This window comes from Pteropus vampyrus, unplaced genomic scaffold (assembly GCF_000151845.1).
Source record: "Pteropus vampyrus isolate Shadow unplaced genomic scaffold, Pvam_2.0 Scaffold177, whole genome shotgun sequence".
In the NCBI taxonomy this organism is placed as follows: Eukaryota; Metazoa; Chordata; class Mammalia; order Chiroptera; family Pteropodidae; genus Pteropus; species Pteropus vampyrus.
The window spans coordinates 3,379,058-3,388,096 of NW_011888958.1; the positions used below are offsets into that span (position 1 = coordinate 3,379,058).

The following is a 9,039-nucleotide window of genomic DNA, read 5'->3' on the forward strand; positions in this document are numbered from 1 at the left end:
TCTATGAATATGACATACAATAGAATTGTATGCTTTAAAAAATAGTGCAAATATTCTGAAAGAAGGACATAGTATCACTAGCTCTCAGGGTGGCACTTGAGCCATATCAGGTAGAGCAATGCCAAACATGATATAATTGCAGGCATAGGGTTGTAAGAATGGTGGGGGAGCCAGAAGTTATCTGTCACCACTGTATACCCTCACTTCAATGCTTGTGCAGTAGGGATAGGCCGGGAATGATAATCATTGAACAGGGAACTAGTCTAGAAGTGAAATGAGATTAGAAATATACCATTGAAGGAATGACTCACATTATCCAAAAGCTTTATTTTGAATAATGAAAGTCTTCCTACTCTTACAAAATATCTCAGAACTCTCTAAGAGTGGTTGAATTACTTTGCATTGGTTCTTAATAACTTTCCACTGCCCAGCAAATAAAACCCAAAGTCCTTCAGCCAGTTTAGAGGACTGAAGTAGTTACGGTTTCTGGTTGCCCAGAATATATTTTTGCTATCCAATTTGCTGCTTCTGATAGGGAATGATGGGCCTGGGAACTCTCCTGGCCAGAATATGCTGTATCACTGGACACATTGACCGAATCAAGGTAGACATGTGACTCTATTCAGGACCAATCAAAGTCTTTCCTTGACACTAAGATAAGGATACTGGAAGAAAGAAGACCCTTTCCCTCTGAGGGACTATGTCAAAAGGAGGTAAGGCTAAGAATAGTAATGACCATCTATTTCTTCTCTAGTGTCACAGAAGGGAAAGTCAAGACAATGAGATATAAAGTGAGAGTGCTGACAATATCACTTAAGTCCTTAGATCTAGACAGGCCTGAATTCTCAGGCATATGAGTCACATAAATTTCTTTTTGCTTGAGTTGGTTTGAATTTTGCTTTAGTTTAGTTTTGTTTTTTGGTCCAATTCAAGAGAGCCATGAATCACCATTATCTTCATCACCATCACACATATGTGGCATTTAAGTCCCTAGTTTGATAGTCCTGTCTATCACTGTTCATCTTCATATAACCAACAACATAACCAATCTCAACCACAGGAAACATCCCGCCACCAAGAATTCCCAATAAGCGAAGTTCAACTTAAACCAATCTACTTCCAAAAACACTTTTGATAGCCAACTGGTCATTCCTATTAAGGATAATTAGAAAATATGAGAAATTGGAGATTAGAAACAGGTTTTTGCCATGGGGGTGGGGTTGTAAGGCAGATGGCAGGCAAGGAAAGTAGTTTTTGAAAAGTTTTTAAAAGCTAAAGGAGTTCCCCCCGCCCCCCAAAAATGAAAACCTAGAACTAACAACATATGCTTTGGCATGATGCTAAATATCCTATGCACTGGGGTGAGATATCTGAGAAATTCCTAATCACTCAGTCCAAGCAAGTTATATGAAGTTTACCCCAAGAATTATTCACTTTACCCTTGAGCCACAGGAAGATCCAGGCATCAGTGGTCAATTCTGCAGTCTGAAAGTCTAAAAGGCAGTGAACATCTGGACAGAGAGCCTGACAGTGGGAGAAATGCCCATTTGCATGGGAATTATGCACTGATTGTAATATAGCAAAATTACTGACAACATTTTAATTCAGGGGAGTGATCTCCTAGAAAACAGTAAGAAGTAACTAGGAATTCACTGTAGCACACCCTCTACTACCAACATAAGGTTGGTAAGTGTCACTCATAATCAACTTCGTTTTCTCTTTTTACTTTAGATAAAGATAAATATTTATTAAACGGTTTTGCTTGCAACATTTTGCCTATCCCTATTTCCTATTTAAAATTCATCAATAGACTTCTGCCTGAAAGGATTTTAAGGACCTGACCCTCGGAGGGTCGGGGTGGGGGGAAGCGGGGAGGTGGGTGGGAATTGAAAATACTTTGCACACTTTATCACCTATATCCTTTTACTTACACTGAAATGCCTCAAGCACACTTTTGCCACCTCTGTCCAATGACCCCATCTCTGCAGGCCCCAAACCCATTGGTCCACCAGTGTCCATCCATTCAATCTCTTCAATGAAATCTCTCAGTGGGAAGTCACCGTTCCTCATTCCATTTACATGTGCTTGTCTTACCACATTCTGTTTCTCCATCTTCCACTCCCCCCTCCACCCCCCAGAATGTTAAACTTCTTGAAAACAGCCATATCTGATCATCGTCATCTAGAAAACGGTCTTTGGTAGTGGGACTTACGACTGATGTGGACGTGCAGAGTGAGGAACAGGAAAGAACAGTGGAGACCTCAGACCAAGTAGGTGACTTAGGGTGGGAGCCCCCTCCTCGCCCCATCTCTAAACTACGAGTTGACTAAACCAGAGATTTCCAGAAACATTATTTCAGTAATGCCCTCAAAGCGATCACAATTTCTCAGCCGTCTTCTGCACCTGCGGAGAATGCAGATCAATAGGGAGAAGCTACTTTGTCTAATGTCACATACCCCAGGCTATGGGTAGAAACCAGCAACCAAGCCCCTAAACTGCCATTCTAAGAGTTAAAGAGCCTTCTTCTAAAAGAAAAAAAATCTAAAATATAATCAATAAATTTATTCTTTATGAATGCATCCTTTCTATTTTGACCAGCTGCTGAATCAGTCTTTGTTTTAGGATGTATGGTCAGCAAAATAATATAATGGCATCTTCCTGCTTGGTTTGGAATCTGAACACAGTAGCACTTACATAGCAGCTTAGGAGAAAAATACACTGGACATTTTTAAAAATTGTTGTCTATCTTACAGAGAGGTCACAGACAGAAAAACATCCAACTAGCTCAAACAAGTGTTTGGTTTGGATTGGGCAGTGTTGATCTATACAACATTCTTCTAATTGAAATTAGTTGCTAATGATTAAAAATGAATGGCAACAAGAGGGCTTTCTGATCAGCACATACCTTTGCTTTAACACAGTCCTCACTTGTCCCTAATGATTCCCAACCCTGGGATCTAGTGCCAGATGCCATGCATCGTCACACAGGAGTAGCTGTTTTGCTTTTAGAAAAATAGAAAGTGTTCTTTGGTATCCATATCTCTATCAAAAATGGGTCAGAGGGCCCCATGTTTTAAGAAAAATGGGTTCTTACCCTGAAAGCAAACAATTGGTTTAACAACTAATTATCAATACCTCTCACCTGAAAAGCTTGCATTATTCCTCTCTTCACCTATGAAATTTCTACCTGTTTCCCAAAGCCTGTCTCTTTCAGATCTGATTATACAATATTCTCTCTCTGAACTAAACTGTACTTATTGTGTTTGTCATCTATTTGTTACCTAATCTGACATAAAATTCCACTCATTCTTTTCCTAAACTTTTACTTAACATCCTTTATTGTTAATTTTCTATTGATTTCATCAGGTCCAAGACAACTGAAATGATGATCTCAAGGGCAGAGTCTCTATCTATTCCCCACCTTGTAATACCTCAGAGAGACTTAGGACTTAGGAGTAAGTCTTAGGAGTAAGAGCTGAGTTTAAATCTTGATATCTCTACTTAATAACTATCTGGGGAAGTGACTGAACCTCTTTTTCAGCTTTGATTTCTTTATTTGTAAAATGGGAGTAATACCATCTAATTCTTGTTAAAAGGCTTTGATCTACCAAAAGCTTTGCAAGTGCTGATTATTATTTGGTAAAATCAATTCACCGCTTTTAACCAATCTGTAGCTTTGTAGCTTTGTAGGTTGGCCAACTTTTTGTTTAGCAACCCAATTTTTTCTCAGGCATTTACTATACATGTGGCTTTGTGCTGAAATAGGAAAAGTTATGGTTTAAAAAAAAAAAAAAAACAGACCACAGCCCATTGAGTGAGACAAACATTAATGTATAATTACAAAACAGGATGAATGCCTCACTATAGTATGAATCTGAGGTGGATCTAGCCAGGCGAAATCAAAAAAACAATAAGAATGGGATTTATAACCATCTGCACCCACAATCATATCAGTCCATGCATCTGCACCACTTACTAGTCCATCCTGCCTCCCATTTTCACCCACCCACAACTGTCACTCTGAAAGTCATTAACTCAGCGAACATTTAGCAAACTCCTACTAGGTGCCAAGCACTATAAGAGATACAAAGGATACAGAGAAAAATAACACATGGCCTTGCTCCAGGTATGGGTCACAGTCTGGCACAAGAGATATCAATGTGGCAGCAGTCCTAGGGTTCACTTCTCTTCCTGCTGGAGATTAATGGACTTTAGGCTCAAGGAAACATATTCATCTTTGGCTACTGCAAAGGAAGGTCTTTCCTACCCTACCCTGTCCACTTAGCATCTGGGCCATTTGCTTTCTATACGTCCTCAAATCCAATGTTACAATGATGGAGCAGGATTCTCCCAGGGACTTAGGAGTCCCTCAAATGCTAGGCTGATAAAGTCCTCCAGAACAGAAAAAAAAAAAAGCGTGGGGGGACCGTTACCCTGAAATACCTTTTTCCTAACAGACTCCTGTTGGGGGAGGTCATTGGGAGGATGTGACCTCCAGGTAACCGATGAGCTGGGCCTGGGCAGTTGGAGGCTCCCTGCCCCCTCCCCGTCCTTGGAATGTATGTTCTGCCCAATTTCCACAGTGGGAGCCATTTTCAAGGACACAGCCTCGAGAGAATAAGGTGTTGTTGAGATCCTCTGGATAGTGTATGTAACTGAACCTCGTTAAGGCCTTTATATAGACTTTTAAGATTCTGGTGGGCGGGTGTAGAAATCTACTCACCTTATAGCTGGCCCAAGACAAGCCTTGTACACAAGTTCCCTTGCTTATTAAACCGGCAACCTTCCAATCTGGAGTGGTCTGCCTCCTTCTTTGGTCCCTTCTTGTCCTCTGTATATGGGGACCAGTTTCAGATTTCACCCAGGGAATTTCTGTTGCAAATCAACAACTCATTATCAATATCATTAGAAAATAGAAAGTGTGATGCGACAGGGTCCATCTCCAGTTCCTGGGCCTCCTCTGCCCAGTACGCTATTCAGGATCCGATTTTCTCCTTGATGCCACACATACTCAAGGGGTATACTTTTATTCCCATTTTACAGATGAGAAAATTGAGGTTCAGCATCACCATTGATGGTGTTTAAAATATGCCTTTTGTGCTACTTTAAGAGCCACTGATCACAGTTCTCTGTCTGGGCTCGGGGCTGGCCAGGTCTCAGAGAGTGCAACGCAGGAGCCTCAGGTACTTCCAAGGCGTGCCACCACTAGTTAACATTCACACAGGGCGCTGTCATCTCAGAAGGCTTTGTTTAATGCGCACTTACCTCTGGGCAAGAAAACAGCCTGTTAGGGAAAATACTTGTGAATAAGAGAACTCGAACATGCAAAAATTTAAAGACAGCTTTTCCTTTGATGGTTTTACCTAAGTATTTAGAAAAGCCAGGACAGCTGGTCTCCACCACAACTCAGTTGAGTAGCCTCGGTTACATGAGCATCGACTTTGCTCATATTCAAATATTTACACATTTTTAAAGTTTACATAAATAAAAATAGCTGTACCCTATGTTTCTAACACCTAAGTAAAAGGACTCATTTTCTAATCACAAAGTAGCCACACGAGGATGACCAGAAATGGGGTGTTTCAGCCGACTGGAACCTCCCAGCTGTCAAATGCACTCCCGCAACACCCTCTTCTCCTAGTTCCCTCAGTCATGAAATGGGGACCCATCTCATAAAATGGTCATGGTGCTCTAATGCACACTGTTCTGCCTTTTAGGGGTGTCTCTAGGGGTGAGGGGAGTCTGTACTACTACTTTTTAAAACTGCTGCTTTGGTAGTTTGGGTAATTAATAGTGAATTTCCTTTCTCTTATTGGAATGTGTATGTGGTAGAAAATGAATTGCCTCTTACAGGTCTCAGGGAGGCAACAGTGAAGCATTTGATAAGCTTCGTGGTTTGTAATATCTCAAGCAGGTACTCTGAGTTGTTACTTAATGTAACTCATTAGGTTTAATGTTCATTTTAACTGCCTACTTGTAGGCATTTTTGCTTTCCTTGCAATTTGAAGAACTCAGTCAGTCTCATGACTAATTATTACTCTTATTACAGACTTACTAGTTCCAAAGTCTGAGTAATTATCTCTTTTCTCTTAACTACTTTATAAAGCTTTTCCCCATATGGGGGGGAAAATGATATTGATTCAACCAATGCTTACTGAGCACCTACTGTCAGGTACATCACTGGCCATGGAACAGATGGATGCCAAGAAAAGTGAAACAGTGTTTCTGCCCCCACAGAGCTTACTACATAGTTCTCAATGTGGTCCACAGACCAGCAGAGTCAGCATTATCTGGGGACCAGTTAGAAATGTAAAATTCAGGCCCCATTCCAGACCAACTGTGTCAGAAACTCTGGAGGTGATCCCCTCCCCAGCCATCTGTGTTTGAAAAAGCCCACTTCAAACAAAGATCGTCCTCATCAAATGTCAAAACAACAATGTTGTTAGCTTATTGAGCTAAATCAGAAAGTGTCACTTGTACTTTGAGGAAACAGAGACCCAAAGGCCACATGAGGGGTTGAAGGGATTAAAACCAGAACTCAGGTCTCTCATCCTACATTGCCAATGTTCTTTCTTGATGTTTTCATCCCTAAATCTTTTAGGGAGCCCCAAGTATTACCAACCCAAAATGCAAACCTTGGTTTTCAAAGAGAAACTCTTTGAAAATAATGAGCACTAACAAAAATTAACAGCAGGTCTAACAAACCCATCTAGCAAACTAGCGGTCATTTCCCAAACCTTTAACACTTTTCAAAGTTCCGGTTACAAGACTGAAATTTGTGCAGGGGAGGAGGGGTCAAAATATAATGAATAATGTAATAGTAAGTCTGTAAGAATATAGAGTATGCAGAAATGTCAACAGTGGTACACCTGTGAGAGAATCACAAATGATCTTTTTTTCTTTGTAGTTTTTGAATTTTTCCCAATGGTTATATATTATTTCCATAATAATAATAATAATAACTGTTTTTTGAAATGTTACATCCATATCACTCAACATGAAGGTTTATTTTGTAATTCTATTCCTCTTCATACAGCAGGACAGTATGTATGTGTAGTAATTATTTATATGCCATGTGTTACAATAAAGATGAAATTTGGTAAATACATTCCTTCCAGCTGGCGCTGAAAACAAAGAGGCTAAATGCTTTCCCAGGTTCAAAGCATTATGAATTAAGACAAGCTAAGTGTGAGGCTAAAGGAAAAATTAATCCCAGTACTGAAATCTCTGAGAGCATCCTTTTTGAAAAATGTTGATGTGACACATAGCTCCTGACTCATATCTCCCTAATGTTTAACCCCTGGCACAAAACAGAATGTTCAGCAGTTCCTGGCAAAGTCTTTGGAGTTCAGGGGATAAAATGCATGGGAGAATATCAGAAAAACAAGACACAGAATGATCCGACTGTCACAAAAAATTCTGTCTCTGTGGACAATAAGACTTCCAGAATTACTCGCAAATTTTATTGTCCTAAATATTCTTTTAGAGGGTAACTAAACTTATTGATTACAGCAGACTGTCTGCAAATGTCAATTCAGATGTTTTACACCATCTGAAACCAATATAAAATTGTGTGTCAATTATACTTCAATTAAAAAAAGTTTTCTAAGAAATGTTGCTCATTTAAAAAAATATCTATGTTGGCTATCTTATTCCGCAGATCATTCATAAATAAATAAACGTCTCATCTAAAAAGACATTTCTGCCACAAAGCACTGTTGTAATTTTTCACTTGATAAGAAAAATTTGTTGCTTGAAGAAAAACTAACATTGTTTTACTGAAATTCTCAGCAATATAATATCAGTGAATGTTAGTTAAGGTTTCTTAAAGGAGACAGGGAAGTAAGTTAGGAACCAACATAATGAATATGAAAACAGAAACACCAGTGGCTACCTACGTCACTAAAATACCTCACAATAGCTGACATTTCTAGAATTTACAAACACATTCAGGAAAGGAAAAGTTATTGGACAGAGGAACATACATATATATATATGTATGTGTGTAAAATATATCCCAATATGTATAGTATGTAAGGTTGCCATATTTACACAATTTAGCTTAACAGTAGTATCAGAGAACTCAGAAAGAATTTATCATCTTGTTTGTTCTGTTCAGCATGTAAGCTTTTGCTTACAAAGGTATAACTCCAAAGAGTCTCAAATTTCCCTCGGTCCTCAACTTTCACTGGGTAGTCCGATCTTTTGCAAAATTAATAAATTAATGAGGGAAATAAGAATAAATAACAAAGAATATACAACTCACAGAAAGTTTCTCACCAACTCCAAAGTGCCCACTCCATATAATTATCCATCTGCCTATAAAAATTGATCTATAAAAGCCCTTTTAACCTATTAAGCTAAACCTAACAGTTTCCTTTCTGTCTACCACTTTTTGACAAAACACACACAAACTTGTAGCTCAGCCTCTAACTCCATTCAGGCACTTACAAGCCCAGTTCTTATGCTGAACCCACGTCTCATCCCCCTCTGGGGAGAAAAGAGTCCTATGTCAGGCTTTTCCTAATACTGCTTATTTTGGCACTTTTACTTTGGGGTTGCTAAAAGGCATTAATTAAAAACTACCTGCAAATCTAGCTTCTAGGCTTTGATAAGTGCTGAGGGAACAATTCCAGTCCAACAATAAAACCCCAAATATCTTCAATTTGTAGCATGGAAATGCCTCTCCTCTCAACAAGAAAGAAATAATATTCCTTCCTATTCCATTAAATTTTTAAAAATAATATACGGTAGCTTTCATTCTGAACAAAATTACATTATCTGGGTCACTTTCCCCTGTCTCTCTGGGCCACTTTTTACGCAGCCTGACATGGCTTGTAAACACTACCTATTCGGGCAACCAGTTTAGTTGTCATAGAGCGAATACCTCAGTTCTCTTTCCTGCCGCAGTTCCCCAAAACAGACCGCGCCACCCGCCCCTGCCCTCCACACCTCACCACTCGTTTTCTCTTCCTCCAAACCTCAAATGGGCGAGCTTATTCAGAGAAAAAGTTAATGAATGTCTGCTTTTGAGGTAAA

At 39.4% G+C, this 9,039-nt stretch overlaps 1 protein-coding gene across 2 annotated transcripts in view; it reads right to left on the reverse strand.

Annotated features, from left to right (window-relative positions):
- Positions 1 to 9,039, reverse strand: part of RGS6 (regulator of G protein signaling 6) — a 457,947-nt gene that overhangs the window by 447,911 nt on the left and 997 nt on the right. The window lies entirely within an intron of this gene.